The sequence below is a fragment of the Bubalus kerabau genome, chromosome 5 (assembly GCF_029407905.1).
Source record: "Bubalus kerabau isolate K-KA32 ecotype Philippines breed swamp buffalo chromosome 5, PCC_UOA_SB_1v2, whole genome shotgun sequence".
NCBI lineage: Eukaryota > Metazoa > Chordata > Mammalia > Artiodactyla > Bovidae > Bubalus > Bubalus kerabau.
Window position 1 is genome coordinate 134,197,382 of NC_073628.1, and position 23,018 is coordinate 134,220,399.

At 50.8% G+C, this 23,018-nt stretch overlaps 1 non-coding gene across 1 annotated transcript; it reads right to left on the reverse strand.

The window, feature by feature from the left end:
• Positions 1-7,082: 7,082 nt before the first annotated feature.
• TRNAE-UUC (transfer RNA glutamic acid (anticodon UUC)) lies at positions 7,083-7,155 on the reverse strand. Its single transcript has one exon. It is a non-coding gene; the product is annotated as a tRNA-Glu (tRNA).
• Between the last annotated feature and the right edge of the window lie 15,863 nt (positions 7,156-23,018).

Genomic DNA, 23,018 nt, shown 5'->3' on the forward strand with positions numbered 1-23,018 from the left:
TTTAGCTGTGCTTAGACTGCTGCTGCTACTGCTGGTAAGTCGCTTCAGTCGTGTCCAACTCTTAGCGACCCCAGGGACTGCAGCCCACCAGGCTCCTCCGTCCATGGGATCTTCCAGGCAAGAGTACTGGAGTGGGGTGCCATTGCCTTCTGCGTGCTTAGACTGACCCGAGGCAAAATGCGGGAAAGGGAAAGCTTGTCGCCATGTCCCCACCCGCAGCACTGCTTCTGGGCGGCTGAGGGTCTCCTTCTGTCTGGTGGGCGGCGTCCTCAGGGCTCGGACCTGGTCCACAGCCCCTGCACGGGAACAAGAGGGCTCGTCTTTGAAACCAGACGAGTCTCACGACATGCAGCAAAGCTCCTCAACTTCTAGAAGCTTCCATGTCCCCATCCGGCAAGGTTAACTGACATAGCCTGACACCACCTGGGTGCCTTCCAGCTCCCAAGACTCACAATAGTGAAGAAACAAGAGCCAGATAAGAACGAGAACTAGATGGGGACTTCCCTGTGGCCCAGAGGTTAGGAGTCTGCACTTCCATTGCAGGGGGTATGCAGGTTCTATCCCTGCTGGGGCAACCAAGTTTCCACCGTGTGGCCAAAAAATAAAACTAAAAAAAAAAAAAAGAAATGAATCCTGGTTAGCTAATGAAGAATACAATGCTTTGTCCACTTTAAAATGCTTATGTTTCTAAAGGGCTTTTACAAATATTGAATTATTTTATTATTATTTTTTAAATTTTATTTTATTTTTAAACTTTACAATATTGTATTGGTTTTGCCAAATATCGAAATGAATCTGCCACAGGTATACATGTGTTCCCCATCCTGAACCCTCCTCCCTCCTCCCTCCCCATACCATCCCTCTGGGTCGTCCCATTGCACCAGCCCCAAGCATCCAGTATCGTGCATCGAACCTGGAATATTGAATTATTTTAAAGACTTACCTAAGTGGTCTGCGAAAATTGGAAGCATTTCTGCCCATCTTGAAATGTATAAGATGGAAGGTGAAAACCTTCCCTCACCACCCCCACAGTCCCTGACTCTGCAGCGTAGGAAGAAAATCCATTATTATTTATGCATCATTTCTCATCCGATGTCCCACGGTGTGGTCGGCACAATAGACTCCTGCAGTCCAGTGGGCAGGCTTCCAGGCCTCTTCAGCACAGGGCAGGTGGGCTTGTCTCTCCGTATTCACAGGCTCCCAGCGCCCTTCGCACTCGCGGAGAGCTGCCTCTCCCGCTTGTGGACACGAGCAATACCTTATCCTATTCTGCTCATCCACACGCTCACTTCCTCATTGAACAGTGTATCAAGCACCTGTGACGTATATTTAGGTTGTCTGTGATGGTTACTATTATGATGAATCCTTACCTTGATATGTGTAGTCTTGTGTACTGGTGTGTGATTATTTCTAGAGACTAGATTCTCCAAAATGGAACTTCCAGCTTTAAATGTGCATGCCTTCTGAACTTTGAGAGGTACTGACAAATTGCCCCCACAAAAAGGAGACATCAGTTCATACTCCCACCAGCAGTTTCCTTATCTGATAGGTTAAAAAAAAAATTACCTAATCTGTCCTTCTGTGGTCACTAGTGGAAATGAGATTTTTTTCCCCTTCATGCTAATGATTCACTTCTATGAATTTTCAAGTCCTTGACCCATTTTCTAGAAGCTTTTTTAAAAATTTACTTCTATTTATTTATTTTAAAATTAATTTAGTTTTACTTAGTTTAAATTTTACATTTATCTATTTCTAAATTTTATTTACTTTTTTAAATTTTGGCCATGCTGGGTCTTCCTTATGTCATGAAGGCTTAGCTGCCCCACAGCATGTGGGATCTTAACCCCCCAACCAGGGGTTGAACCCGTGTCCCCTGTATCGAAAGGCAGATTCTTTAAAAAACAAAAAAACTTTTTATTTTGTATTGGAAAATAGCTGATTAACAATCTTATAATATTTTCAGGTGAACAGTGAAGGGATTCAGTCATACATATACATGGATCCATTCTCCCCCAAATTCCCCTCCCATCCGGGCTGCCACCTAACACTGAGCAGAGTTCCCTGTTGGAAGGCGAATCCTTAAGCACTGGACCGCCAGGCAGGTCCTTCTAGGAGTTTTAAGGGGCTGCCAGTCTTCTCGACAGCAAGCTGGTGCAGAAGCGGCGAGCCTCTCTGTGTCACCGTGAAGGCATTGCCCGTGCACGCTTAAGGCGACCCAGGTACAGCACGCAGCTCCAGAAAAGTGGGGAGGCATTTTACCCACCTCGGCTTCTCTCATTCGGACAGAAGTCACCTTGCAGATGTTCTGAAGTCCCAACCTGCGCACGTTGCTGCCAGCAGTCTTGGAGTCGAGGATGGAAACAGACAAAAAGTCTGGGTACGTGGGTCAGTTTCTTCTCTTGGACCTGCCCAGCGGTCACATCAGGTGGTCGTGACTCTTTATCAATGCCGTCATGATAACTAACAGTTACTGGGTCTCTGAGCCCCCAATCTGAAGCATCTTCGCCCCCTCTTGAGCACCACCCCCGCCTACCCAGTTTTTCTCCATGGCACTTCCCATCTGGACGTCTGTTCCCGCTTCCTTGCTTGTTTCTGTCTGTCTCACGGCCGTGTGAGCCCCATCGAAGATGCTTGGATCAGAATAGAACCCCATGACTGTAAAAGAGCTCCTTTGTAAATTATCTCATCTGATCTCTCCAACAACCGTATGATGGACGTATTACTATCATCTCCAGTTCGCAGAAGAGGAAAACTAATCCAGAATCGATTCAGGAACCCGGTTAAGTTTGTGTAGCTGGTACCGGGGAGGGCCTGAGAGTCCAACATGCTGCTGCTTCTAAAGAGAAGTGAAACTAAAGCTCCCCAACGCCCCCCTCAACACCCACCACAGCCCAAATGCTAATTAGTAGAAATGCAGCCATTTCCAAAGGGGCTATGAGATGGCTCTAAAGCTAGGATTTACTTGTTAAGAACTTTTTGATTTCCACGTATCTACATACTCAACCCTGCGTATTTAACTAGCTCCCAGAAGTGACGATTTAGACACTAGTCTACTGGGGAAAAGGGGGCCACTCAGTCCAGTGCTGAGAGCTTCTCTGGTGGCTCAGACGGTAAAGAGTCTGCCTGCGATGCGGGAGACCCGGGTTCAATCCCTGGGTCGGGAAGATCCCCTGGAGAAAGAAATGACACCTCACTCCAGTATTCCTGCCTGGTGATTCCCGTGGACAGAGGAGCCTGATGGGCTCCAGTCCACGGTGTTGCTAAAGAGTTGGATATGATTGAGTGGCTCACACACACACACACACAGAGTCCAGAGTTGATCTTCTTTGCTAACTCACAGGAAGCAGAGAGCAGTTTCATTCCTTTTTTTTTTTTAATCATATTGTGCTGGACTCTTTTTTTTTCTTTTTTTGGCCTCATTGTGTGGCATGTGGGATCTTAGCTCCCTGACCAAGGATCAAACCCTCACCCCCTGCATTGGAAGCATGAGACCTTAACCCCTGGGCCACTGGAGAATTCCTCATCCCTTTCTGACATACAGCTTTCAGAGCAATCAGCATTTTGTGGGCATTCAACAAATATGTGTGGAAAGGAATGTTGTTCCTGGTGGAACTGCGCATCACAATGAAAACCTTAATTTCAAACTAGCACAGGGCGAGTCTCCCTCAGTAAACTGGACTTTCACGCTAGTGCCTCCTGGGGCTCACGCTCACAGATTCTGATTTCACGGGCCTGGGGTGCCACTCGGCCCCTGGGATTTATAAAATCTCCCAGGGGTTCAGAGGACAAACAGGGAGGAGAAGCCCTGAATGACAGCCCCTCTGACGACGACTGTACACCCATTGGAAGGTAATGTTTGGGCAAAACTACGCACTGAACAGAGTTCTTCCAGAATCACCCAATCTGCAGGCCCCTGCGAAGAAACTAGACCAAACCAGCCCAGAAGGGATGATGCGAGCAGCTCTCCTCAACATGAAGGAACCCCCAGACCTAAGGGGCTTGTGAGCTCAGGAACCCTTCTGTTTTACTCTTTTCATTTTTAATTGGAGGATAACTGCTTTGCAACATTGGCTCGATGTCTCGCTCCAGGGAGACTACTTTGCCTTTTTGGAAGCCTGGGGTCTTCTGCTGTCGTGTAGAAGCTGCTCTGTAGGAGCTGCTTCATGTTTTGATGAGTTTTTGATGTGTTTGTGGGAAGGCAAGCGATCTCCCCGTCTTACTCCTCCACCACCTTCTTTTGCTCTCTGCGAGGCATCCTTTTGTTTTTCTAGAGCAGGAATCTGCAGACGTTTTACGGCCCGAGAGGGACTGTTTTCAGCTTCTCAGCAATGACATACCCACCCCAGGACAGCCCCAAATCTGCCCAGACCATGTGGACAGGAAAGTGCGGCATGTCCCAGTAGAACTCTATCCATGGACATTAAAACGTGAATTCCACGCAACTCTCACAACACAGAATACTATTTTGATTTTTTCCAACCATTTAAAAATGCAAACCCATCCTCAGCAAGGAGGTCAGACAAGAACATGCAGGGAGGCCTCACCTGGCCGCCGTTCGGAATCCCCTGCTGTAGAAGAACACAGTCAGAAACGAACACAGGAAGCATCGAAGCTGCAGATCAGGGATCATCCCACACAAGACTCAATGGGGAACAGGCTGCGCCCATCCCCTCCTCCATCCCCGCCCTCCCGGGACGTCCCAGCTACACGCCTTCCCAAACTGTAGGCAGCTGTGAGACGCTGGGGTATCTTGGGTGGGCTTGCTTTTAGTCCTGTTCTTACTGGGGAAATTTCAGGCTGCAGGAGAGGCGGGCCCTCAGGACCGGGTGGCTCAAACCGAAGCTTTAATAACTCAGTCCCAGAGCCCACAGCTGCTCTACCTGGAGGCGGGTTTTACTGTCCTTGGGTCATAAAAATACCAGCTCCAGGTCCCCACGGGAATGGTTTATAGTTGATTTACACAAAAACAGGCCTATTAAATACGAGCCCCAAAGATTTGGGGAGCTTGGAGCATGAAAACTGGAGGCAGATGAAGTGAGTCCCACTCTGGGGGGCCCTCCCCCCAGGGGGACGCCCAGAGGGGCGCTGGCCACGGAGGCTGGGAGGGGAGGCTGCGGGCAGAAACTGCGTGCTCACCTGGCTTCGGAAGCAAATCGGTCTCACTTATTCGTCGGTGCAAGGGGCCAGGCTTCATGCATAACACACAGCCCTGGGCAAGAGAAACAATGAAGTGCGAAATAACTCCCTTTGGAGAATTTTCAAAAAAAAAATAGGATTGTGGAGAAGAGAGAGGTGTTTATTGTGGACAAAACAGAGAACCACAGCTGTATGGATGGACCCAGAAATTATCCTACTAAGTGAAGTGAGTCAGACAGAGGAAGGCCAACATCGTGAGATAACACTCATATGTGGAATCTTAGAATTACACAAATGAACTTATTTACAAAACAGAGACAGACACAAACACAGAAAACAAACTTATGCTTACCAAAGGGGAAACGTATGGGGAAGGACAAGTTAGGAGCTGGGGATTAATAGATACATACTATTATATATAATGCAGAAGGAAATGGCAACCCACTCCAGTGTTCTTGCCTGGAGAATCCCAGGGACAGTGGAGCCTGGTGGGCTGCCGTCTCTGGGGTCGCACAGAGTCGGACACGACTGAAGCGACTTAGCAATAAGTATATATATAATAGATGAGCCACAAGGGCCTGCTGTGTAGCATAGGGAACTCTACTCCATATTCTGTAATAACGTAGACGGGGAAAGAACTTGAAAAAGAACAGATGTACGTACATGTATGACTAAATCACTTTGCTACACACCTGAAATTCATACAACATTGTTAATCAATTGTACTGCACTGTGAGAGAAAACTTTAAGAAATAATGATAAGAAGCATTTTCCTTAAAAAGGAAAAAGAGGGAGAGAGAATCCACTTGGACATGGATTCTTCCTGTCTTTGGGGAAGAAAAGAAGATCAAGGAGACAGAGGAGGGCGGGGTAAGGAGCCGTGAAGGAGAAAAACCCAGGAGGCGGCCTTTGCACGGAGGGTCTCTCGGGGCCTGCAGGGGCGGCCCCTGGGGTACAGCCCAGTGCGGCTTCTGCTCCCTGCAACCCCAGCCCCCAGCAGGCTCTGCCACGTGGCCATTGTAAACATGTTTTATGAGCCACGCTGCTGGCTGCAGCCTCGCCTTCCCCAGAACAAAGACCAGTGTCCAACGGCCGCGACGGCGAGCTGACCGGCCTGACCCTCACCTCGCTGATGGGCTTCGCATACGAAAGCTCAGCGGGTTGGATAGGCAGGGCCTGGAGTCCATTTCTGTAGCAACACTGATGCTTTTCCCAGGCTCATGGGAGAGTTTTCCAATTACACACACAAAAATGAAACCCGCAGACCCAACAGCACTGAAGAGAGGCCCCAGAACACTTGCTGGAACACCAAAAGCTGCTTCTCATTAAAGCAGAGCCTTAGTGGGAACGTCTAACTGGAGAACGTAGGGGAGAAGGTAGATGCCGAGAGCTCCGTAGAAATAATTCTACGTGAGAAAAAGCAGAGCTGTCTGCTGAAGCCCCTTTGCTGACCTGGTCCAAACCCCGGCTTCCCCACTGTCCTGATCACAGTGATTCAAATGTCCTCGATCGCGCTGACTTCTCAAGAGTAGTCAAAAAGGTGACCGAATATTTTTAGCATTTCATGAAAGAAAGTGAAAGTGTTAGTCACTCAGCCTCAGCTGACTCTTTGCAACCCCATGGACTGTAGCCCACCAGGCTCCTCTGTCCGTGGGGATTCTCCAGGCAAAAATACCGCAGCGGGCGACAGGTTGCCATGCCCTCCTCCGAGGGATCTTCCCAATCCAGGGATCGAACCCGGGTCTCCTAATTGCAGGCAGATTCTTCACCATCTGAGCCACCAGGGTGAGTCTAATCCCAGGTCAGGGTCTCCACTCCTTGTTTCAGGGGGAAGATGGCCCCAATTTCATTGTTTTTCTTTCTTCAGTCTGTGAATCAAGTTTTATTAGTAGTAGTATTGTTATTATTATTACTTTGGCCCCACCCTGCAGCTTGTGGGATCTTAGTTCCCCAACCAGGGATCGAACCCAGGCCCTCAGCAGTGAAAGCACCAAGTCCTAACCACTGGACCACCAGGGAATTCTCTGGATCAAAACTGTTCAAACATTAGCTAGATTCTTGGGTGAATACAGAAATCACGTTTTGTTTGGGGGAGGGGGCAGAAGGTTAACAGTGAGTCATGAGGATGGTTGAGGGGAGTGCAAACGTGCACACGAAGCCCGGAGTTTAACTTGGGGATCGGATGTGAGGCGTAAGAAAAACAAGAGCTCAAGTTGTTTTTATTTTTTTTATTTTATTTTTTTTTCTGTTTCAGTTCTCATTTTTCCCTTTTATTTTTTTTTTATAATTTTATTTTATTTTTAAACTTTACATAATTGTATTAATTTTGCCAAATATCAAAATGAATCCGCCACAGGTATACATGTGTTCCCCATCCTGAACCCTCCTCCCTCCTCCCTCCCCATTCCATCCCTCTGGGTCATCCCAGTGCACCAGCCCCAAGCATCCGGTATAGTGCATCGAACCTGGACTGGCAACTCGTTTCATACATGATATTTTACATGTTTCAATGCCATTCTCCCAAATCTGCCCACCCTCTCCCTCTCTCTCAGAGTCCATAAGACTGTTCTATACATCAGTGTCTCTTTTGCTGTCTCGTACACAGGGTTCTCATTTTTCACCATACAAATTTTTGTAATGAAAATACATACCAAGTATTCTATTTCTTCATCATATTTTCTCATCCTCCTTGTGGTTAGCCAAAGTAATGTTTCTTATTCTGGCTAGTGAGTTCTGAATGATGATATAAGTCACTTGCAGAGAGACACAGAGAAAGGTACACTCAGTTCTCGTTCTGTCTTTCCCTGTTGCAGCAACTGAGGTAGCCAACATGGTCCTGAAGTTACCATATAAGGTGCTTGAATTGCTGTCAGCTCGGATCCCTGGGTCTAAAAACAGAATCCCTTGCTGAGATCTCTGTAGATTGCTTGTCACTGATGTATGACCTATTCAACCCTAAGGCATAGTTCATACTCTTAAAACATGAAATCAACTTTTTAGAGACAGAATAAATTGTAAAGGTCCTCCTTCACTGGAAAAGAGGTTAATTCCATTGCTAAATTACTAAGCAGTGTACAATGAGAGATCCTTGATTATAGGGAGTACTATGTAGGCAGTTATGAGTAATGCAATAGGTATAGTTATTCTGTTGAAGTTTCTTCTTAAAAAATATTAACATGTTATATTTATCTAATTATCTAACAAAACTCAAAAGTACCAAGTTTGACTATACTCAGCAAACTTTATGGCTTTAAATTCTATGTACTAAAATCTGCTGATGACTGTATGCAGAATTTTCACTTACCAAATCTGTAAATTGCAGTTTTATTCAAATAAGACCTTGGACAATCTTCAGAGTAATAGATTTACTTTAAAGATGACTATATATCATCTTGCTGCTGCTGCTGCTAAGTCACTTCAGTCATGTCCGACTCTGTGCGATCCCATAGACGGCAGCCCACCAGGCTCCGCCGACCCAGGGATTCTCCAGGCAAGAACACTGGAGTGGGTTGCCATGTCCTTCTCCAGTGCATGAAAGTGAAAAGTGAAAGTGAAGTTGCTCAGTCGTCTCCGACTCTTCGCGACCCCATGGACTGCAGTCTACCAGGCTCCTCTGTCCATGGGATTTTCCAGGCAAGAGTACTGGAGTGGGTTGCCATTGCCTTCTCCAATATCAAGTTGTTTTTAATTGACTTTGAAGACAGACAGATCCACGTTCAAGTCCTGTTTCTACCACTTGGCTGTGTAGCCTGGAGCGAGTTACTCACAGTTTTCCTTGCCTGTCTCCTCACCTATGAATTCACAGTAACAGTATCTTCTGTGTGTGAGGGTGAAATGAGACCGTGCACTCGAAGCCCCGAGGACAGCACCTGACAGCTGCCCAGCTGGTGTCGCTCATTTGTTCAGTCATGTCAGACTCTTTGCGACCCCATGGACTGCAGCACGCCAGGCCTCCCTGTCCTTCACGATTTCCCAGCATGTCCATCAAGTCGGTGATGCCATCCAACCATCTCATTCTCTGTCGTCCCCTTCTCCTCTTGCCTTCAATCTTTCCCAGCATCAGGGTCTTTTCCAATGAGTTGGCTCTTTGCATCAGGTGGCCAACGTATTGGAGCTTCAGCTTCAGCACCAGTCCTTCCAATAAATATTCAGGGTTGATCTCCTTTAGGATGGACTGGTTGGCTCTCCTTGCTGTCCAAACAAGTGATGTGCAGTGGCATGGCATGGTGATGTCTCAATAAACAAGAGCTCCCAGGATTGCAGCATCATCAGGGACATTTTCTTCTCAGACTCCATCACCATCTGCGTCTCTGCATTCCCACTTATTTACTCAGTTCTCTGGAAAACCCATGCAGATGCTAAATAGCAGGAAAACATTCCCTGGCTTCCATTCCAGCTGAACAGACTCAAGGATAAAAACTTCCTGGAATTCCCCCACTGGTTTTAACATCTCTGGATGTCTCTTTCCAACTGTCTCCTTCTACTTTATTTCACCAGGAAAAAGATGAGGCTCTATCAGCATCCTCGGTGGAGACCAGCTCCCACGTGTGCACAGCAATCAGACTCAAAGGGCCCTGGGAAAGTGAGCCAGAACCCCCCACGGGGCGCGTGTGCACACACACGGCGTCCATAAAATACAGCACCTGAGTCATTTCTGCTGGCCTCGAGGTATAAAGAATGGATATAAAATGCCACAGGAGAACTTTTTGAGAGTGTTTGGAGATATTTCTTTTTACAATATTAAGAACAAAAAGATGTTGACATTTTTTACTGCTCCTTTCATCTTTAGTTATTTTGAAGTCAGAGCTTCAAGTCCAAGACCAAGGAGCCAGGAGGGCAGGTTCACCTAGGCCTGTGAGATGCTGCCATCTAGTGGCCGCTGTGAGCACTACAGCGGGAGGCTGACTGCCCTTTTGTCCATCGGTTCAGTTCAGCTCAGTTGCTCAATCGTGTCTGACTTTTTGCGACCCCATGGATCGCAGCACGCCAGGCTTCCCTGTCCATCACCACCTCCAGTTTACTCAAAGTCATGTCCATTGAGTCGGTGATGCCATCCAACCATCTCATTCTCTGTCGTCCCCTTATCCCGCCTTCAATCTTTCCCAGCACCAGGGTCTTTTCCAAGAGTCAGTTCCTTTCATCAGGTGGCCAACGTATTGGGAGTTTCAGCTTCAGCATCAGTCCTTACAATTAACATTCCAATAATATTCAGGACTGATCTTCTTTAGTATGGTCTGGTTTGGTCTCCTGCTGTCCAAGGGACTCTCAAGAGTCTTCTCCGACACCACGGTTCAAAAGCATCAATTCTTCAGCGCTCAGCTTTCTTTATAGTCCAACTCTCACATCCATCAAGGTCTAGGTTATTTGGCAAACCTGTGACCTGCGCTTCACCAGTACTGCCACTAACTGTATGGACTCCTCGGGCCTCGAGTGAATCTTCAGTTTCCTTGGTAGGGATAGGACAAATGAGCCATAATGTAACTCTGAGACTGTTTAGGTTGAGGGTGAAGGGTGAAGGGCTTTTCTAGCATGTTTGTTTTGGATGCATGTTTGAGCAGAAAGAAAATCCAGCCTTTATTTATTTATTTGCCCCACCTCATAGCATATGGCTTTTTCTTTTTTTCTTCTTTTCTTTCTTTCTTTTTCACGGCATATGGCTATCCCAGTGGCAAATAGTGGTAAAGAGACCACTTGCAATGCAGGAGACGCAGGAAATATGGGTTCGATCCCTGGAGTGGGAAGATCCCCTGGAGGAGAGCATGGCAACCCATTCCAGTATTCTTGCCGGGAAAATCTCACGGACAGAGGAGTCTGGTGGGCCACGGTCCACGGGTCACAAGGAGTCGGACACAACTGAGGTGACTGAGCACCCAGTCACGGCACATGGGGTCCATGTTCCCAGACCAGCTATTGAACCAATGAGCCCTGCATTGAACCGCTGGACCAGCAGGGAAGTCCCAGAAAACCCAGGCTTTTACTCTATAAACATTGAACGTAGAAGCACAGATCCGCTCTTCTGAGATCTGAGAGGCAGGTGCACTCTGTGAGTTCTGTGACTTTGCAGGAAGAGCCACGCAAATCCTGAAGATGCATCTATCTGTGTGATCAACAGGGCACAGATGACTGGCTCCACACCTGGACAGCCCACCGGGAGCGCTTCACCTGGTTCCCACAGCAGCCCCGCCAGCTCTGCTCCACTCTCCCAGCGGCTCGTGTGGCTGCGGTCACACGGCCACGAGGTGAGGACTCAGAACTGGGGGTCCATTCCCCCAGAGGCAGACACCCCTGCATCCCGTGGGCTGCCGGGTCTCAGCTGCAGAGAGTGCCGTCACGTCACAGCTACACAACACACGTCCGGGAACGGCAGAACGAGTGGGTGAGCGAGCCATCTAGCAGAAGACGCCCGGCTCACCAGTGTCCGTGTGACCCTTCCTCCCGAGTCACGAAACGAGATGGCATTTTTGGTCTCCTTTGCAGTGAATGCGACCAGCAACCAAATTCTGGCCAGTGGAAGCACTATGTCCGGGCCTGGCCAACGAAAACCTCCCCTCCTTTTCTCTCCCCTCTGCAGGCTGAAAGGAGGGGGCTCCGAGAACCTAAAGGAGGGTGGGGTGGGACCCCTGAGTGGCTGCGTGAAGCAGAGTCCTGCCCCCCCACTAGACTGCAAGAGGGTGAGAAATCACGGGGCCTGTAGTGTGGGCCCCACAACCCGAGGGCTGTCTGTTAGCATTGAGTCCACCAGACCAATGAGACTCCACGGCAGTCCTTTTGAAGTCATAAACCCTGCCTTTTCTGTACAAGAAAGACATCCTACGTTGCTGTCATTTTAAGTTAAGCCTCCCATGACTGAATAAAGAACTCAAGCTTTATGCTTATAATTAATTCACAGCCTCATGGGAGAGTCTTTATTAAATCAGAGAAACTTAAAGGGAGTTGATTCTCTCTTTCTTCTTCTGAGGTTTTCACTGAATGAACCCAAAGGAGAAAGTGTATTCTCTGAGGTGGCATGAACAGCTGAAGCTTCCATCCACATTTAAGGCCGCCCAAGAGCTCGGTGCGTTGCATGAACTCACCGTCCGCGTCTCCCTGCAGACCCAGGCCTCCGACTCTGACTCAGCTGCGTGAGCCACACTCGACCTCTCTGATGACACACCAACCCACAGGATGGGGGCGAGGGGACAAAGCCCAGGGCTGGGTGGCCGTGTGCACGCTGACGGAGCCCACACACACCTGCGGTGGGCGCCCTCTAGGTCACCGTGGAAACGCAGGCACGCATGGGACAGGGCGCTGGCTTACAGCACAGCCACTCCGGAACACGCCTGCACAGCGGGGCGTGCGCTTGCCCGCTCACCTCCCTGGAAGCTTTCAGGGCTTCTACTGATACGTCTTCCCCTTTCTAATTGTTCTGATAAGGAAGCAGCTCCTGCTCAATGCGGGTTACCCGCCTCTAATCTCGGGTCATCTGCCTACAGGGGCCCTCGTCTTGGATTAGAGTCAAAATGCAGCTGAGAGGAGAAACCTCGTGGAGAAAGACTATGTCCATTAACGCACGGGCTCCTGAAATTCAAATACAATACCGCCGTTTGACATTTGACAAGACTATCCTAACAGCTATCTGAGAAAACAGACAGCTGAGGATGGTTCGGCAATTTTGTGCGAAAAGAAAAGTGAAGGAGGATCTGCCTGATTAAAACCAACAGGACACTCCACTTTTGTTTCTGGTTCTTTGTTTCTCTTTTTCGCCACTGAAGACAGAGCGCTGATAGACTGTGGACTCCACGTCTGCGATGTCTGATGCTTCTTCCTGGTTCTTTAAAAACAGGAGAGGGACTTTGCTGGTGGTCCAGGATTCGGTGCTTTCACTGCTGGGGCCTGGGTTCCATCCCTGGTGGGGAACTAAGAGCCCACAGGCCAGGAGAAGCGGCCAAAGAAATAAAGAATAAGTAAAACAGGCGTACACGAAGATGGGCTGTTAAAGGGAGCGTGAAAGAGGCAGCTTTGGAGATGCGGCACCGACAGCCGGCTGCTCCTGAATTCAGCCTCCCCACTACCGCACATGCCAGACCCCTTCCTGGGCAGCTCCCTGTGTTTGCCCGTGGAAGAAGGTCTGAACCTGCTGGCTTCCTGCTCACCTTATCGGGAAACTACATTTGCCTTCCCTCAGCTAATTCCTTTCCATTTCCAGCCCACTTTGCTGTTGAGTCGCCCAGTCGTGTCTGACTGTTTTCAACCCCATGAGCTGCAGCACGCCAGGCCTCCCTGTCCTTCACCATCTCTCAAAGTTTGTCTCAGTTCATGCTCATTGCATCGGTAATGCCATCAAGTCATCTCATCCTCTAACACCCTCTTCTTCTGCCCTCAATCTTTCCCAGCATCAGGGACTTTTCCAGTGAGTCAGCTATTCACGTCAGATCACCAGTCCACTTAGATTCAAAAGCGTACATGATTCTATCAGACGTACAAAATGACTTGTTCCACCATCATCCTGACGCTTCGTTTGTGATAGCAAAAGATGGAAACAACCCAAATGTCAATTTATGAGGAATTTGTTAGCTCAATTTTGGCTCAAACAGAGGACTTCTATGCAGCCATAAAATGGAATCAGGAAGCTCTTTGCGAACTGATTTTGAGATGATTTCCAGGATCCTGTTACATGAACAAAGTTGAGTGTCAACAGAATGCACCAATTGATTTAAAAAAGAGAAAAATTAAAACATGCATGGATTTGCTTGTAAATGCATAACATATCTACAGGAGGACCCATAAGAAACTGAGAATCTGGGTGACTGGGGTATAGGGTGGGAAGAGGGCTTTTTAATCAGATGTTATTTGGTGCCTTTTGGACTTGGAACCTGGTGAGTGAGTTGCTTCATCAGAAAATAAATTAGATTTAACACCTTCATTGGTGATAGAGTAAGAGGTGTTGTCCAGGGACTGAACACAGCGATTGCACAGACACGGCCCCCACCCACCAGGAGCCTGAGACAGAATCAACTCTTAGTGACAGGAGGGGTCCCAAGAGCCCCCCACCACCAAGAGGAGGCTCAGGGCAGGTCAGGGGGGTGCCCCGGGTCACGCGGCCTCCGGGCCCGGAATGCTGACCTCTGACCTCTGTCCTGCGGTCCCTCTGGACTCATGGGTGTCCACGTGCCATGAATTAGCCCAGGTCCATTTTCTTTCCGTGACGACCCGACCTGTTCCGCTTCGTCCTCCTAAAGGAAAGCAGCCCACGGGTGTGCGTGCGAGCAGGAAGCGGGTTCCTCTCCGCGGGAGTGAGAGGAGACGAGGCTTCCCGTCCGAGACGCCGGATCTGCGCCGCCAGAGCTGAAGGCCCCGCAGCCGGGAGAGCCTGCACGAGGGCGTCCCGGGCGCCTCCCGGGGGCTCGGGGACCCCGCGGCTCGCTTCCCGCAGCGCCCCTGCCGCCCTCAGGCCTCGGGGAAGATCTAAACTAATCAGGATTTTTATTCCACCCTGCATCATCGCGGGGAGGAGCTCCTCAGAGTGAGAAATGGGCTATTAACTGTTTACAATACACGCGGCCGCGCGCTTGGGCTCTCCTGACCGGTCAGTCTCGGCCCGCGCCCCTCACATCCCCGGGCCCGAGCCGAAGAAGACCTGCTGTGTGCTCCGAACGAAGACACTTGGGTGGTGTCTTTAAAAAGCACTTAACAGGAAAGGATTCGTGAAATATAAAATAGTAAATGAGAAAGGCAGCATGCTGCCAAAACCTCGTGTGTATAAGAAGACCGGCGTTATTATTCACCACGTTTCAGAGCAGTTGTTATTTCTGTGCAGTAAGGACGACAGGTGATATTTATTTTCTTTACTGCCTCGATTTATCTTACATTTTTACAAAAGACCTTCTTATATTATCATGATCAGACCAGAAAAAACTCGATCCTTAGAAAAATGTAGGTGAGATGTGGGGGCCATAAAGTTTAGCAAGAAGTTCAGCAGCTCCAGGAGGCTGAATCCAAAATACTCCACTTGCTAGAGCCCTGCTCCCTTGCAGGTGAGGGTCCCTGTGCTGTGGGCATTCTCATGAGGACTCGGTCTGCGGCGGGGACTCCTGGGCAGCTGTGGTCAGCGGCTCCCCCACACCCTGTCCCCTGGAGGTGGGGATGGTGGCCGGCCTGGCCCTCTGGACGGACCAAGACCCGCTGGGGGGCCGGTAAGAGGACAACCCTGATGGGTGGTGAACGGCACGTCGACACAGCCTCTTATCCTGTCTTTGCTGACCACTGTCCCAATCTGCTTTTCTGTCCTCCTCTTCCTCTCCTCTGCAGATCCCAGTGCTGGGGTCGAGGGGCCTCTGCTGGTTCCCGGGACTCTCAGCAGAGCTGGGCAGCCCCGAGCCCCAGCAGCTCCTGGACATCCCACCCGCACCAGTTGGGACCCTGGAGCAAGCACCGCAGACCCCAGTGCGGGAGGAACTTCCAAGCTGGCAGCTGGGGGGAGGCCCTGTCTAGGCGCTGTGGAGGGTGGAGTGCGAGGAGGCCACCAGGAAGAAGCAGGAAGTGTGGGGAGGGAAGAGGCGGAATGGGACAAAAGTTTGAAAAGCTTAGACTTTTCTGTGGACGTTGGCCTCTGCTTATTTACCCTTCCTCCTCTGTTGTCCCCTTCTCCTCCCGCCCTCAATCTTTCCCAGCATCAGGGTCTTTTCCAATGAGTCAGTTATTCGCATCAGGTGGCCAAAGGATCGGAGTTTCTGCTTCAGCATCAGTCCTTCCAGTGAATATTCAGGACTGATTTCCTTTAGGATGGACTGGTTGGATCTCCTTGCAGTCCAAGGGACTCTCAGGAGTCTTCTCCAACACCACAGTTCAAAAGCATCAATTCTTTGGCTATAAAGCATCAATTCTTGGACTATAAAGAAAGCTGAAAGTGGAAGAATTTACCCTTCGCTTCTGTACAAAACTTGACAATTTAATAATTATTGTTGTTCTACTGTTGGGTATATGTTCATGAACTTACAAGTAGAAAACAAAATTGTTGAGACTTGAAGGACTAATCCATAGAAAACTGTGTATAGTAAAAATTAAAGTTTTTTTTTTTAATTAAAAAAAAAAAACTCGACAATTTAGAAACACCTGGATTCTATCAAATAAGCTAGAACAAAATGAAGTCCCGTGCTGGCCATCTGTCTTTTCACTCTAGTGCTTCGCCCAGTTTCTGATTTTGGGGGTGTGCCCTGCTGTGATCACACTGCCTGGGGACACAGAAGCCAGCAGCGGGCACTTCCCTGGTGCCCAGTGGCTAAGACCCCACTCTCCCGAGGCAGTTCAGGTTCGATCCCTGATCACGGAACTGGATCCTGCAGGCCCCAACCAAGACCGGAGATCCCGCGTGCCGCAACTAAGACCCAAATTAATCAATCAAATTATTGATTGAGCGGCCAAATTAATCAATATTTTAAAAAAAAGGCAGCAGCAGCCAGCGATCGCTGAGAGGCTGTCATTTCTGACCCTGGGAAGCTGGAGGGGGCACCTCCTGAAGAACAGCATCAGAGCCGGGAAGGGTCTGGCGGGCACCCCAGGCCCCACCAGGACCGGCACTGGTTCCCCAAAAGCTGCCTCATGACCTGGGGCCCTGCCTTTTCTCTACACAAATCTGTTCTGAAGTCAGCTTTATAGACCAAGAGGCGAAGGCAAACCCCGGAGTTCTCGGGTTCCCTGGTGCACGCTTTCACGGAAGGGCGTCCCTGCAAAGGCCTCTTCCCCACACGCTTCTGTGATGCTGTGCGCTCACGGCTCAGGGGACAATCCAGGAGCCAAGTCTCTTTGCATAAACCACTGCAGCTCTAAAGGAGACCATTCCTGCTGGAGGATTTAGAAAATACCCCGGGAGTCAAGCATCCATTACGTCACAGCGTGAGCATGTTCCGACGGCTATTACCGGGATTATGCTTGGGGGCCGGCAGATTAAAGGGTGTCAGCCCCAATACTTCACGTTCCGCTCAAGAGAAAGGCAAGGAAACCAGCCGCTGCGACGGCAGGCTCCTACCTGCTGAGCCAACTACAGGAGCATTACTGTGCTTAGTCTCCAGCCGTCTGTGATGAGACACAAAGCAAAACAAAACAAAGGGAATGGAAACACTCGCTGTTTCTGTTACAGAAACCAGTGAACTTTCTGATAATTGCCTGTGTACTTTGCAGGCAAAGAGACTAACCCAGAAAACGCTAAGCATATGTACAATAGACGTGAACCTTCGGAAGGGCTCATGTGTTTCTGGCCGATCACGCGACCGACAAGGTCCAAGTGTATCCAGGTGTCTCCAGACGCATGGTAACTTCGCTCCCTGACAGTGTTTCTTGGAAATGTCACGTGAACTTTAATTAGACTTGACATTTTGTATGTATTTTCCCGCAGTATTTTCTGAGTCTTGGTATATAAATATGTGAATCCTCGACCACTCTTCATGCCAAAGGAGCAGTGTGTTTGCAAGGGCCATGTGACCAAGCTTTTAGACCCAGGTGGGAATAATTGCTATAAACCTGAAAACGCCCTTACAATGATCTAAAGCAAATGTGTGGGATAGCATTGCTCCTAGCGCTGGGACAAGGAAAAAGGGCCGGGGACAGGTTCGCGCCTCAAGAGACAGTGGGGTGGGGGGTCAGGGCGACTCCTGCAACACACGGGGCGGTGGAGGCTCCCCCGGCCGCCCAGAGCCGGGAGCTCAGCTCGTCCCCACCAGCCGAGTGCCGGCCACTCAGTCACCTGCCAGGAGCTGGTGGAAGCCGTGCTCATGTGAATCAGCCTGGGAGTGCCACTCGGGAGGCCTGCACCCCCACAGCGCTGGGCCCCAGCACCTCTGCTCTGACCTGGAGTTCTTGAAGCCAGGCCTGGAGCGGTCACGGCCTGCTGCGTGGCCCTGGGTCACAGCCCCTGGGTCTGGTCTGGAACTGGATTCAGAACCGTCCGCGGCCCCACAGGCTGGGTCTAGAGACTCACAGGGCAGGCCTTCCACAGCCCATGTTTACAGACATAAATCCCACTCCTCCCTCCATGCACCCATGAGACAGGCTGCTCTAGGAGCCACGGAGGTGGGGATCTGGGGGTGACGCTGGGCAATGCTGATTCCCCACGGCCCACAGCCCTCGGTGGGAACCCACCTGGAAAGTAGCAATGCGGTGGGGGCTGAAGTCTGGCACCTGCAGTGAAATCTGCATGTGTCTATGTGTGAGTGTCTCTGTGTGTGCATGTGTGTGTGCTCGTGTGTGCACGTGTGTGTGCGTGTGCACCCATGTGTGCATGCATGTGTGCGCGCTCGTGTGTGCACGTGTGTGTGCGCTCGTGTGTGTGCCTGCATGTGTGCGTGGGCAGGATGCGGCGGTAAGACTCATCTCCCGGTCTGACGGCCTGGGCCCCGAGACTCCCCTCATCCCTGCGCCTCCTGCAAGCAGACGTGAGGGCCTCTGCACCCCCCAGGGCTGCGTGGTGGGGGTCTCTCCCCAACCCCACGCCCCTCCTTCCTCTGCAGATTGCCCTTCCTCTTACTGACCACACTTACCTCTCCCACCCACCCTGGGCTCACCCCCATCCCAAGTCCCCAGGCCCCTCGCTGCCCTGGGACTTGCTCAGCCTCAGCACTTCCTGGGTTCTCTGCTCACAGCTCCCCCCAAGCGAGGCCTCCCTTACCCACCTGGCATGGAACACAAGCCCACCCTCACCACCCTGGCACCTTCCACCCTCGTCAGTCGACTTGATTTTCTCCCCAGCACTGTCATTATCTGACACAACACATACAGGTCTGTGACATTAAATGTGCAACCCTTTATACAAAACAGCTGCCTGGGACGAAGTTAAGAGCTCACATACATTTTACATGTATTCAATCATATTTTAAAAAGCTTATCAGTTTCAGCTTCTAAAATTACACATATGTATTTTATAATCCCATTCAGTATTTAAATGTTAATAGGGTCAAAAGTGGAGAAGGCAATGGCACCCCACTCCAGTACTCTCGCCTGGAAAATCCCATGGACGGAGGAGCCTGGTGGGCTGCAGTCCATGGGGTCACTAAGAGTCGGACATGACTGAGCAACTTCACTTTGACTTTTCACTTTCATGCATTGGAGAAGGAAATGGCACCCCACTCCAGTGTTCTTGCCTGGAGAATCCCAGGGACGGCGGAGCCTGGTGGGCTGCCGTCTATGGGGTCACACAGAGTCGGACACGACTGAAGTGACTTAGCAGCAGTAGCAGTAGGGTCAAAAGCTTTGGGCTAAAATCAAGTGTTATTCAGAATGATCTATGATCTATGATCTATATTAGCACTGAGAATGGAATGGTCAGTTTCAGACGGTTTCTGGTGCTTCAACTACATTAGAAATATTAATATACTCAAAAGGATGTACACCGCTGGTGTGTTGATTTATACTCTTGTTCTGTGCTAGTGAAATAGAAAACCCACAAAGGAATGGCTGCCTCCTGACTCTGTGAACCAGGAGTGGACGTGTGAAGGAGCTGATCAGGTGCCACCCCGCATTTGGCCTTCGTGTGGATTTGCGCCCTCAGCCAGGGAGATCCAGGCTGGGTGGCATCAAGAGTCCCTGGGCGGGGACCAGAGGGGGGTCCCGGCCAACTTGCTGGAAGAGACCCTGACGCTGGGAAAGACTGAAGGCGGGAGAAGGGGATGACGGAGGATGAGATGGTTGGATGGCATCACTGACTTGATGGACATGAGTTTGAGTAAGCTCTGGGAGTTGGTGATGGACAGGGAAGCCTGGTGTGCTGTAGTTCACGGGGTCGCAGAGAGTCGGACATGACTGAGTGACCGAGAAATGACAATGGACATTCCCACCCCGTGCCTCTGGGCATCAGGGCTCAGGGGTTAATAGTTTTTAAAATCTCCCCGGGTGGTGCTGCCATGTTTCAGCCCCCCTCGGTGGTCCAGAGCAGAATGTCTGGATCCAGACCACTTGTGTTCATCATTTTCCAGCTCTGTGACTTTGGGCAAGTCACTCAACCTTTCCGTGCTTCACTTTTCTCAACTTTGAGAGACAGATGACAATAGCTAACTTGCAAGGCTGTTGTGAGGATTCAGTGAGATAATGGATGAGTAGTAAGCGCTGAGCATCGCTTTTCCATTTATGAAGTCGGGCACAACTCTCGAGTCACCAGAACATTGTGTCCACATCTAGCGGGAGCTGCTCGGGAACATCCGTGCCAGAGAACAAAGCCTCTTCTCTCCTGAACAACAAAAAAACATGCCCCCTGACTTGGGTCCTGATTTATTCCAGCCACCTCTTGGCTCCGGGCCATCGGACATCCCTGTTCCTCCTCTGCCCAAACACGATGGGTCTCCTTAGGTCCAAAGTCTTGTGGAAGCTGTTAACGCTTTATGCATCGTGACTGCCACTCTGTTATCTAAACATGAGGTCAAGAGCAAGGCCGTCGGAGGACACAGCTCCAGCCACCGAAACAGAGGGGCAGAGCCAGCGCTCAGCTCTCATTGATCTCCATGGTGGTAGCAGAACCAGCCCGTTCTGCTCATGTGCAACACTCTGCTTGGAGGCCAGTTTTGTAGAGCCCCCAATGGCATACTGGGAAATGAAATGGAAGTATCAAGAACAGTAATACATCTTCCGAGAGTTACGGACGTCTACCCTGTCTACCTCTCTTAGCCTGAACCCGAGCTGTCGCCCACATGAAATTCCTTTCTAAATCAGAGGTAAACTTTGTATCATCAAATACCACTCACAGCCACATCAGTCCAACCTGAGCCCACCTTTCTCTCTTGATCCGAGCTCCCGGACCCCACAGCTCACACAGGGACCAGCATGGCCCTCCCGTATTCTCGCCCCAGTGGCGTCTCACAGGAAGAGGTGACGGGGCCGCAGCTCGCTCTGCAGATCTGTAGGGGCCATGCTTCAGGGAGGCCCTGCTCCCAGGGTGGCAGGGAGCTGGGGGCCGCTGGGGGTGCACAGGGGGCAGATGGTCCCCACGAGTGCACCCACCGGGAGCACTAGTCCAGGTGGGCTTGGTGCAGCCTGTAGGGGCAGAGAGAAGCCCCACGCAGATCCCTGGGACCCCGCTCCCACCAGCCCCTCCTGTCTGCGGGCCAGTGAGCAGCCGCACAGAGTGCTTAACCAGCGACCTCTGCCCTTAGGGCTGTCTGTCTGCAATTAACATGCATCTTCCTGGAAGTTTGGATGAAACCAAGGGCCTAACTTTTACTTTGGAGAATACAGTATATTTTTATAATAAAATTATTAAAGGAAATTGCATTCTATCTCTTTCTTCTATTCAATATTAAAATGTTGAGCCATTTGGGGAGCTGTAGATATGTGCACCAGCAGACAGGTTCAAGAAAGTCCGTGTCGTCATTACCATAATAACCAAAGCTGGGGAATAAGCCGTCTGCCCCGGGGACAGGCTGCGGGGCGTGGTGGAATGCGGAGCCAGCTGTGCACAGGCTCTGCAGCAGCGGGGCACTTGTTTTAGGTCATGAATCGGTAATACTCTGCCAGGTGGTCTGGACTGGCGGGGTCAGAGCCTCTGTCAAGCCCCTCTCATCCTCCTCCTACAAGCAGCCTGTACGTGCGGGTCCCCGGGGGGCAGCGGTGGTACAAGAGCTAAACAGCCCACCTTCACAGCACTTTCCCGAGGCTGTACATCACTTCTGCTATTGTCCTCTTGGCCTAAGTCAGCCAGACGACCACAGCCGTGGCAGGAAATTCACCCAGCCTCAGGGGGAAGGCATTGAAAGGTTACAGGCCCAAGGGTATGGGACCCAGGGTGGGAGTGGGGTGGTCAATTCACCCACACACGTATAAGCTGTGATATGGGCACATGGTGGAATACTATACAGCAGTGAAAAGGAGTGACCAGCTGCTGGTCACAAACATAACCATGAGCAGAAGCCAGACTCTCAAGAGCTCACAGGTGCAGCTCCATCCGCGTGAGGTCAAACCGTCATCATGAAGGGCAGTGTCACAAGTCGGGTGGTGCTCACCTCTTGGGGGCAATGACAGGAGGTCTCTGGTATTCTGTTTATCTAGGTCATGGCTACACTGATGTCTTCCCATGGTGAAAATCCTTGCAGGACACATGACCTGTGCATTTTATGTATTTGTCATGCTTCAATTAAAAAGTCCATTTGAAGAAAACTGAGCTTGCCAGGGAGTATGTCTCACCAAGTGCGGATAGAAAATGAGAAGACATTTAAACCTGACGGTACCCAGAATGGGCTGAGACCGTGAGACGCTAACTTCCCTCTGTTTCAGCCATGAGGTGTGGGGAAACTGCCACGGCAGCCAGGACGAGCAAGCCCACCTTCCTGCACTGTCTCCTCTGTTTCCTACTCCAGGAAGCGGTACCCACCCCACCTGCTGCCTGGGCCCAACACCTGGACTCCAGTCTTCTCCCTCTGTTCCCTACGTCCTCCCTTCACAAGGTCACCACATCTGGTCCATTTGCCCCCCTGAACATTTCTAGGACCCACTCACTGTCCAGCTGACAGTGAGTGACCCTGGCCCAGGCGTCCTGCCGACCACCCCCCCGGCCATCCCACCCCACGCCCTGTCCCCCACACGGAGGGATGCTCCTAGAGCCCACGTTTGAGATCCTTTCCCGGCTTAACCGCGCAAGGGCCAGGCGGTGGGGCCAGGTCTCTCCTGATGTCCTGATGGCCCGTGAGCCGCCCACCCCAGGCCTCGCCCGTCCCGCCTGGCCACGCCCCAGGCCCCTCCTCCCGTCCCGCCTGGCCACGCCCCCAGGCCACGCCTCCTGCAGTCGCCCTCGCGCAGTTCCTGCAGCTGCTTTCGCTCCGCCCAGACTGGCCCAACAGCCCGCCGTATTCCAGGTCAGACCTCGCACGTCTCAACCTGTGGGTGGGGGGCCTGCGGGCCGGCCCGTCCGGGCACCGGCCACTGCGCCT